Genomic DNA, 11,506 nt, shown 5'->3' with positions numbered 1-11,506 from the left:
TATAAAATATGCTAGGAAGACTCATAGTATATCAGTTTACAAGTGATTTATTCAAAGGTTAAGTTCATCGTTCATGGTTTGTGAGGGAGCTCCTAGTCACATGAACTCTGAGTTAAAACAGGAAGTCAAACAACTTTTCAATGATAGAAACCTGAGAAATATAGGAGGAAGAGCTGAAAATATTCATGTTCACATTGAAGAGACAATGGTCACAAAGTTTTATTCTGAACTGCTGTTTCCCTACTGTAAATGGTTCATCTTGGAAGGATTTTAATATAAATTAGCTATGTTATAAAACTAAAAAATAATTCACATCACTGCTCTGAACTTACCTGTAATGGCACCACCCATTCAAGTCATAAAAACATAGCCAATATGCTAGCATTATAGTTTGCTGCAAATATCTCCCTTAAATCTATCATCCCCATTCCAATCATCTTTGAGTCACTTCACCCTACCATCTAAAAGTATTGTATCCTCAAAGCACTCTCCAAGGCCAAAAACACATCTTCAATGAGTCCTAACAATATAGCTGTTCATCTAATAAATAGTGTCTAGATGATTCTTATTGGTCATTTCCTTAAGACTGTCTGTCTAGTAAATAGTGTCAAGCAGATTCTTGTTGGCCCCTTTCTTCAGTAGTTCGACCTAAGCTTTGCCAGGAATATGTTTCCAGGTCAGTGCATACTGTGGTAGTGATGCACCTCCATAGGTTAGGCCCCACCATTGGCTCAGGTAACTACAGACCCATTAGCTTTATCAATATTGTCTGTAAAGCCATGTAAACCATCATTATTGACCTCATAAACCATGTCACTACAAATTTGATCAGATTAAATTCACAATAATTTGGATTTGTTAAGAATGGTCATGCCTACTAAATCTCATCTGTTTCTTTGGAAATAGGTTCATAGGTGTTTACTAGGCTAATGACCACAAGGGACCTTTTAAGCCTAGCCATGCATCCCAAATCTCTGATAAGTTCTGATACCCTTGATGAGTGTAAGCAGGGGGTTGGGAATTGAAACATTTACACGCAGGGGCCTGGGAGATGAACCATTTATAGGGTGCCTGTGTCCACATAGGTGCTAGACCAGGGATGAATTTCCTGTTCCCCATCCAACTGTCCAAGTTGGACTTGAATTGGCTTAAGGAAAAAGTCTGCTTCACATGAATGGGGAGTCTGTTCCATAGACAGGGTAGTCTCTGGGATACATACCTGTCTCTCCAGCAGGCAATATTTAAGTCTTTAGAATGGGTAGTTCTGGTGCTGTTTGTTTTGTGGATATGCAAGTGGTCCATAAGAGTGGGGTCTGACAATGCCCTTTATGTCAGGCATAGCTCTCGCCTTAGAAACCTGTAGGAGACAGAATACAGGGATAGGGCATTGAGGCAGTCTGCACAGGATGTTTTACTTACACTCTGTATTCTGTTAGTGAGGAACCTCTGTGAATGTTCCAATTGTTGGATATGCCTTGTTAGGCACATACCAAAGAGGGTATTGTACTTAATGATAGGTCTAATGAATGCCAAATACAGAGGAACAATGACTTCCTTGGACTTAGATGCCATATCTTTGTTTATAAGTTGCGCAACATAGAATGATTTCCTCACTAATGTAGACACATGATGGTCAAAGGCTAGATTACTATCTATGTGTGTCCCTAAGTCCCTGACTACTGGGTCAACTCTAAGAGGTGCATTGTCAATATGATAGTTAACAGGGGTGGATGACTTCCCAAAAGATACTATTATGCATTTCTTGGCATTTAATTTTAGTCCATGACTCTGACACCAGTTGTTTGTCTGTGTCAGCCCCTCCTGGAGAACATTTCTGTTAGTGTGGGATTCAATGACATCTCCTAATTTGCAATCATATGCAAACTAAGTCAGCCAGAGACCACTGATATTGGCTTTGATTCACAGAAGTAAATGCCAAAAAGCAGCAGCCCAAGTACTGACCCCTGAGGGACTCCACTTCTGACTGTCCTCTTTGTAGAAGTGAAATCCCCAATTCTAACTTCCTAGGTCCTGTCTGTGAGTCAACTGGCTATCCACCGGGTGACATTCAAGTTTGTACCTAACCTCTTGAGTTTTTCAACAATGCCCAAGTGGGGTATTGTGTCAAATGCCTTGGCCAGGTCAAGGTATGCAGTGTGAACCATTTTCCCCTCATCCATTGCTTTGGTTACCTTCTCAAAGAAGTCCACCAGGCTGAGTAGGCATGATCTGCCCTTAATGAAACCAAACTGGGTTGGGTCCAGTGTCTGGAGGTTTACTATGTCTCTGTTGATCATCTCCATGATAATTATTTCCATGGCTTTACCTATAAGACTAGCGAGACTTATGGGTCGGTATTTTCCATAGTCTGTAGATGGCCCAGCTTTGTGCAGAGGGATGACTGTTGCTGTTCTCCATTCATGAGGCACGAAGCCCGTTTGGAGACTACAGTTAAATAGTAATTCCATATGCCCTGATAGGTCATGTTTCATGCTATTTAGAAGGCATCCTGGGATATTGTCTGGGCTCATTGATGGAGTGTTCTTGGTCATACAGAGAGCATTAAGACCTATTCTCTAGTGATAGTAGCGGGAGTTATATTTGATGGTATTTCCTGAGGGAAGGTTGAGGGGGAGAACGGGATAAAGTTGGGGCTGAATTTATCAGCCAGGTGGTTTGCTATATCTTCTGGCTCAGTATAGGTGGCTCCATTTACAATTCTGTATTGCCTTTGAGGTTGCATGCATAGCTAAAGAATGCTTTGTGGTTGTCCTTGGCCTGGGATGCCAAGCCTACCTCAAATTTGGCTTTAGTAGACTTTATTTGTCCACTGAGTTGTTTGTTTAGTATGATGAGAGTGCTTTTATCTTGCCTGGTGCTGCACATCAAGTGAAATTCTTCCTTCTGTTATATAGCCTATTGATTTTGTGATTCCACCAGGGTAGCTTGTTTTTTGAGTTAGTTCTATACTTCTTCCTGATGGGTATAGCTGCCTCTGTGCAGCTATTAATATGCTTGTACAGGGCTTCTGTGAACAGTTCTGCATAGGCAGCAGTGTTCTAAGGGTTTATGGGAGCTTGACATTTTGCCAGGTTACCCCTTAATAGCAGAAGGTTAGCCTTAGAGTAGTTCCTGAATATTCCAGGTTTAGCTGGGGGTCCACATTTTATTTTTACTTCAAAGAAGACCATTTTGTGGTCTGACCTTACCAGTGAAGGCATTACAGTAGGGGGTTTGTGGCACTCTCCCATATCAGTGAGGACCAGATCCAGTATGGTTGCACCCCTGGTTGCTGGGTTGACTATCTGTTCCAGGGAGTTGGTGTTTACAAAATCCAGGAATCTCTGTGCCTGTATGTTTGGTTTCATATAGGATTCCCATTTAATAGTGGGGCAATTAAAGTCACCCATGAATATGGTATTGGGTTATATGGTTAGTGCTTCTAATAAGTTTAAATACATGGTATTGGTTTTCTGAGTCATAGAGGGGGACCTATAGCTTGTAAGGAAGTGGTATTGAATTTTGCTTGTGGTGATTTGAACATGGAGTAGCTCAAGTGCATTGTCCTGTTTGACCAGCATTGAAGTATATTTATTTTTGATGTAAATAGAGACACATCCACCTTTTGTCCCTGCCTGTGAACTAGCTGGTCTAAATGTTTGGAAGGCATTATAACCTTGCACTGTTGGTGTGCTGTCCGTGGCTTTAAACCATTTCTCAGTGACTGCACAGATGTCAGCATTCTCTAGTGTGAAGAGAGCATCTACGGAGTGAAGTTTTTTTGTTTAGACTCCTAGCATTGAGCAGTGCTACCTTTAGATTGTCTTTATTTTGATTTGCTTTGTCAGAAGTACTCTCAGTTTGGCATTGCCTAAAAAAGGTACTATGGGGGAAGACAATGTTTTAGCTAATACTTGAAAGCCTAGAGGGGAGAGGTGCAAACCATCCCTGACAAAGCAGCTTGGTCTGTTGACCATCTCCTTCCATGATAACAAAGATTGCACTCCCTTAGAAAAGGTTTCAGGTAACATTTATGGCCTGAATGAGGGCACCCTTAATCTTGTTGAAGTGTTTGAAGAATCACAGGAAAATTGAGGGCAGTGAGGTTCTGATGATAGCTGGAGAGTATTTCAGCATTTGTGAGTAACTCCTTATTAGACAGAATCCCTCAGGTAGAACACTTACCCCAAAGCAAGCAAAACACTGAAAATTGACACTAAAAGTTGGGGCTATTGGGGTTACTAGCTGCAAGCATGGTAATGAATCTCACATCACTTAACTATATATATCTGACATCACATAATGGGCAGCTGGAAGGCTTGACACCTAATCTGGTAGGCAACAGATAATTAAGACAAAAGTAGATGTTGCAACTATTCCCTACTCACTTTCAGCCCATGCATATTCATATTATACTTTGATGTCATGTCTTTCATGATGACCATATCCACAGGATAACTTGTTAATATATAAAGTGAAAAGTGAACAGCTGGAGAGATTTATAGAAAATTATTGGACTGAAGAGGCTGATATTATTCATGAGTTAAAAAGAAATGTGAACACTTTTGAGATCCAAGTCTTTTTCTTTAACATTAAAATAAAAGGATATAAATTAAAAATAAAAATTCAAAAGGTGAAACAGTTATAGACTAGTAAAGTCAGCAGTTGAAATTGGAAAACTTCTACAAATTACTACAGCACTCAACTTTCCTCACTGTCGAGAGGAAAACAGTTTCTAGTACTTAACAAATAAGCACCTATCCAGGCATGTCTAAGGATCAGCTCCTGGTGTTTTCTCCTGTCTATCTGATGAATCTGGGCATCTTGGGGCAATGCAGTAATTGCCTCATGTACACAGACAACCCTCTCCTCCTACCACCCAACACTACAGCCTGTGAGAGATGCACTTATATAGCCAAACTGGAAGCAAAGCTCTCTTCACCCAAGACTGGACTAGACAGTCAAGAGGAGAAGATAAACACTTGGCACCACACCACACCACACTCAGCACATAGTCCCTCAAAACCTACACCACCAAAACACACACATAGAAACCCAAAACACACACCTACATTCGCGGAGGCTCTCAGTAAAAACCTGCCCAAGCAACAGGGACCTCCAAAGCAGAAACACAAGCAACCTCCACCCCTCAACACAACCCAAATGACACATAACCCACAAACTCAGTGTGCCACTCAACCACAGCCCATAAGGCATAACAACATACCCAACACTCTAGTCATAGGTGACTCTATAGTCAGGCAGACTGATGTTCCACTCACCAGGTTAAACAAGGAGAAAGTTACTGCCAGCTGCCTGTCAGGTGCCAGGATCCGCCACATAACACATGCACTCAGGTCACTCCACAACAAGTACAAATATGACTCTGTCATTGTCCATGTTGGTGTGAATGACCTGAGAGGTACCTCTTTGGACTACATGAAAAGGGACATAGAGGAGCTGTCTGATCTTGTAGCCCAGGCAGGTATGACCCTAGCCCTGAGTAGCATCCTGCCATCACCCAGAATGATACCACAGTACAAGGACAAAATGATTGACTTCAACAATTGGCTAAGCTTCTGGTGTCATTCTAAAGGGATACAGTATCTGTCTGCCTGGGATGACATGATTGACAAACCACGATGCTTTGCCAGGGATGGCCTGCACCTGTCGCCACTGGGATTCCGAATACTGGCTAAGGCTCTAGCCACCCCTATAGTGCCTTTTTAGGCAAGGTTCAAATGACAAATTCACCACCCTAACAGGTACAGGCAAGAAGAATCTGAGGGTATTGCTACTCAATGCTAGAAGTCTAAACCTCAAAATGCACTCACTCGAGGCACTCCTTAAAATGGAGAACATCAACATCTGTGCAGTGACAGAGACCTGGTTCAAGGCTCCAGAGAGTACCCCTGCATTACCAGGCTATAATTCATACCACACCTTTCGGCCACGTAGCCTGGACCGAAACACTAAAGGCAGAGGTGTGTCCATATTCATTAAGGATATCCACACCTCCAGGCTAGTTGCTCAGCATAATGCATCCGAGATTATCCAAGTGCAACTAACTCTGGGCAAGACCGCAATCCAAGGTGTAGCTTGCTACAGATCCCCCACCATGCCCCAGGATTCCCACTCCTCATTTCTTAATACACTGAAAAATATTAGGGTACAACCTAACACCCTAATAATGAGTGATTTCAACTACCCTACCATTAACTAGGAAAACTACTCATGTACCAACTCTTGTGCTCAACGTTTTCTGGAATTCATAAATTCCAATGCCATGCATCAACTTATCCACACCCCCAGCAGGGGCAGCAATATCCTAGACCTGGTTATTACCAACATGGGCAACTGGTGCTCCACACCAGAGGTCAATTCCTCGTTGGTCAGATCTGACCACAAGCTAATCACCCTAGACATCCACATCCCTCCCCTACCTCCCAATTAGGGAAACCACAGTAAAAAATTTCTCCAAAGCCATCTTCATGCTTCTTAAGACAGAAGTGGCAAACTTCACGACACCCATGCTGACGGACAATAGAGGTATGACTGCTGAATCCTACACAAATGCACTTTATAAGCACTTACACGAGTGCATGGATCATGCAATCCCTAACAGAACCAAGATGCTATCCTCCAAAAAAAAGGAAGCCAATCTGGTGCTCCCCTGCCATAAACAAACTCTACAACAGAAGAAAGAAACTGTTGCAAAAAAAGAGTAAAATCCCATAATTGGAGAAACTCCCTGGTCAGCCTCAGTAAGAAGCTGAGATCCCTCATAAAATCCTCCAAAGCAAGTTATGAAAACAAAATCGCCACTGACTCTAAACACAACCACAAAGCATTCTATAGCTATGTCAAGAATCTCAATGGCAACACTCAGATCTGCTCTGAGTTACAGCACAATGGCACTAAATATACAGAACCAACTGATATTGCCAACATCCTGGTAGATAGGTTCAGTGTTAACTTTATCCCCCTGTCATCCCCTAAAGGGCCCATCTCTATACCAGAAGAATGCAAAGTTCCTGTAATCACGGCTGCACAGGTAAAAAACACACTATCCAAAGCCAAGAACACAGCATCCATGGGACCGGACGACATCCCAGGCTGTGTTCTACATGAACTACAGAACGAACTGGCACCCCACCTAAGTATCATGTTCAATCATAGCCTCACCTCAGGCTATGTGCCCACTGAATGGCGCACAGAGACAGTTATCCACTCCACAAAAGGGGAGCCACCACAAACCTCAGAAACTACTGCCCCATTAGCCTAACGAGCCTGGTCTGCAAGGTATGGAATGTATTATCATGGAACTTATAAACAATGACATTGGTAATCTCCAAACTCAGGACCCCAGCCAGGTCGGGTTTGTAAAAGGCAGATCATGTCTCCTAAACCTGATAGACTTCTTTGAAGCAGTCACCAAAGCCGTAGATGAGGGTAAGGTGGTTCACACAGCCTATCTAGATCTCGCCAAGGCTTTCAACACCATCCCCCACTCTGGAATTATAGATAAACTCACTAAACTAGGTATAAATCCCTATGTCACAAGATTGGTTGCCAACTGGCTCACTGACAGAACCCACATTGTGAAAGTGGCAGACTCCAAATCCAACTTCAGACCAGTGACAAGTGGAGTACCACATAGTTCAGTCCTGGGTCCTCTCCTGTTTGGTATCTACTTCTCTGAAGTACAGGCCAACACAGAAGATCTTTGGCTAATGAAGTTCGCAGATGACTGCAAACTAGGAGCCATAATCAAAACTCCAAAAGGTGTGGACATCCTACAAAAGGGCCTCACTGAGACAGATGCCTGGTGTCAAAGCCATGGCCTCAAGCTCAACGCCAAAAACTGCATTGTCATCCCTTTTGGTAAAAACTCAGTACCCATGAACTACCACATAGGCGGTAGTCTACTTAACACTGAAAGTGTGATAAGAGACCTTGGGACACAGGTGGACAGTAGTCTCTCCTTTGATAATCACATCGCCAGAGTAGTCTGGAAATCCTTCTACGTGGCACACCTCATCACAAAAGGTTTCTCATCCAGGAAAAAAGAGGTCATTGTTCCCCTCTACTCGTCACTCATTAGACCCATTATAGAGTACAATGCTCCTTTTGGTATGTACCTCACAAGACATCTACAACAACTGGAAATGCCACAAAAATACCTCACAAAGAGGATTACCAGCCTCAAACAGATGCCCTACGCAAACCGTCACAAAGAACTGCAGCTTTACTCCATTGCATATCGCCTACTCAGAGGCGATCTCTGCCTAACACACAAAGCTATGTCAAACCCAGAGATTTTAGACATGCTCCACTTAAAGAAATCCCAATCCCTATGAGCTACACGGTCTAGGGACCTAAACCTTGTCACCACAATAAACAGAACATGCTGGAGGGATAGATTCCTATCCCAGAGACTTCCCAAACTCTGGAACAAACTACCTATCTATATCAAACAAAGCTCCTCATTAGCACTCTTCAAAAAAAAATCTTGATTATTGGATGGGAGATAGGAAATTCACCCCGGGGATCACTTCTGTGGCTCTGATCAATAGTGGCACAGGAAAATAATTTTCTTGGGTGGCAAAAGCCAGGGTACCTTTGGCTAGGCTTATATAGGCCCTAGGGTCAATAGCCTAGTACCTACCCTATGAACCTATGAATCCAGTAGTCCAAGACCTCTTACATCTCCACAGATCAAACAGTCCCACTAATACTAGGACCACTTATCCAAACCTGTTTCAGCAAATAAACAAAACATGATGAAGAGACAGATTTGTCACACAGTGCTTGTCCCTTCTCTGGAACAAGCTTCCACTCAAAATAAAGAAATGTGACATACTATCTTCCTTTAAAATGAGGTTAGACAACTGTATGGGTATCCCCAAATTCACCTCTTGATATGGCCAGCCTCTGGCCTTGAAAAATTAGGCAAAGTGTAAATGACCACACAGCCCAGTTGACTTGTATTTTCTATTATTCTGATTGTATGACTCTGATTCTGTGAAAAGGAAAACATCTGGTAAGTAGGCATTTTGTGGAAGGTTAAGAATAAAATGTTAAACGGTATGACATCACTGTTTGAGGAAGGCAGGGGACAGCTAGAGTACCAAGCTCTTTTACTAAGCCAGAGATATCAGTTCCCCTAAATATGTTTTTCAGAGTGACTTGTGGAGATGTGCTGCAGATGTACATTGCTGCACTGAAGGTTGAGAAAAGAGCACGGTAGTATCAGGAGGTGCAATAACAGGCTCATGTTTAATTACTTTGGAAGGCTTTTTTATATAACCAAGCAAGTAGATAATAAAACAGTAGAAACATTTCTGAATTGCCTTGATATGCCCAAGTTAAATCAGGAAATGCCCCAACAACTCAACAGGCCTATCACCAAATATAGCAGGGAGTAGTGGCTATAACTTCAAGCAAGACCTCAGGCCTTACATTTTCATAAACAATATAAGGAGGTGCTGATAAAGCCTTTAAATAAACTAACTCCACAGACCAGCAAAGTGATTTTCATCACTAGCCAAATTAGTAGCTTTAGTATTGTATCTTAAACCTCATAAAGATCTGGGGGAACCAGACAGTTACAGGCCAGTTGAATTCAAATAATCTGAGGCCATATTTTAGAACGGGTCTACTTTGATTCACTGAAAACTCATTTCACTGAATTTCAAGGCACTCACACCAAATCGCTGAAAGTTCAAATCACTGAAAACTCATTTCACTGAATCACATTTTAAGTACTGTTGGGCAAATGAAATGTATATGTCCTTTTCCCCATTGTAGTGCGATCCCAGAGTTAGTATATATAGTTAGGGGGTGTGGGGGGCACAGCCCCCCAAACTAGGGGTGTGTGGGGGGCATAGCCCCCATCTACTTTTTGTTTTATATTGTTAGCTTTCTGTGAAATGGCATTCATAAATATAAAAGCTAAGTAGGTGGGGGGCTATGCCCCCCACCCCTCAATGTGGGGGGCTCTACCCCAGATAACACACCCTAACTATATATACTAACTCCAGGATTACTACAGTGGGGAAAAGGGCATATGCATTTTATTTGCCTAACAGTACTTGCATTCAGTGAAATGTGATTCAGTGATCTGAACTTTCAGCGATTTTTTGAGGGTGAACTGGAATTCAGTGAAATGGGTTTTCAGTGAATGAAAGTAGACCTGTTAGAACATGTATTGGGCTATCGTATGTGCCCAGACCACAAAGGTTTGTCAAGGAAAGAAGACTGCAGACCTGGCTCAAACTTGAGTAATCTTAAACTCAAATATAAACTGCTCAAGTACAACTCTGTTCCTTATTCCCAGATTCATAAAGCTTCAATTTGTTACATTGGGACATACTTTGCATAAGATTAAACAATTAAGGCTTGAAGAAGTTTACTGTAATTAATCCATTATCTCTTTATTCTTTGTCATCTTTCAAATTAGGACATAGCTTAGGGAAAAAGGGCAAGGGTACTGACTTTCTCCCACTTTGTTTATATCAGCAATGGAAATATTGGCATTCTAACAGCAATTGTATAAAAAAAAGTTTATAAGCATCCTGCCAGCCCCTTTCAACAGTTTCTAACTGTTTTGGTCTGCTGATCACTGTGGCTTGTGTGTGACTATTCCAGAGAATAATTTTCATAAAATGGTGGCAATGGTCAATCCACTTTCCAGAATTTCTGGTTTGAATCTCAGTTATGGTAAATCATACATGTACCTGATAGACAAAGCAGCAGGACAGAATCATGTGTGATTCCCTTATCCAGCTTAGTGCTAGCTTGACCCCCTTAGATAAGAAGCCTGCAAATAATGCTTCTGATTTGATTAAGTGTAATATTGAATTGATGTAGCAATATTTGGCAAGCAAATACAATCTAGTAGCATATTTCTTTTTAGACTAGAATTTCCCTGTTCAGAATGCTTGGTCAAATTAAAGTAATGTCTTACATGTAACACGTTACATAGATGCTGTGATCTGCTTTACTAAACTCCATAAATTCATCTTTCAGTCATTATAGTAAGAAAAATAAGCCAGATTAAGTAAACTAAATTTGCAGTCTCCAAATATCAAAGTAGTAAAAGGTACAAAACTTACAGTACTATATATAGGCAGAAGACACTACTTCCTTGAAGCACATAACCATGCAGATTTCTAATGAGCTTTGACTATTACTAACCAGAGAGGGTATGACCTTGACAGGATGAGAAGACCATAATTTACATTTCAAACTGTATGATGGCAGTTTGGATCTAGACTAAGAAATGTTTGACGTGTGGGAAAGGCTGAGTCCCTCTTATAGGGAGTGGGAATAACCTGGGGGTTAGTACAGATGGGAAGTGCTTCTACTGAAAGCAGTGGTGGGCTGCAGAAGAAAAGAAGCCACATATTTGTTGGTCTTGTGTTTGCCAGGAATAGATTTATTGACTGATATTGGGGAAAGATTTGGGGCTGCAGTTTTACTGTTGTGGGAATACCTTCAGGTC

The sequence above is a fragment of the Protopterus annectens genome, chromosome 2.part2, assembly GCF_019279795.1.
Source record: "Protopterus annectens isolate FY-2018-M chromosome 2.part2, PAN1.0, whole genome shotgun sequence".
NCBI classification, from domain to species: Eukaryota; Metazoa; Chordata; order Ceratodontiformes; family Protopteridae; genus Protopterus; species Protopterus annectens.
This window is presented reverse-complemented; position numbering follows the sequence as displayed.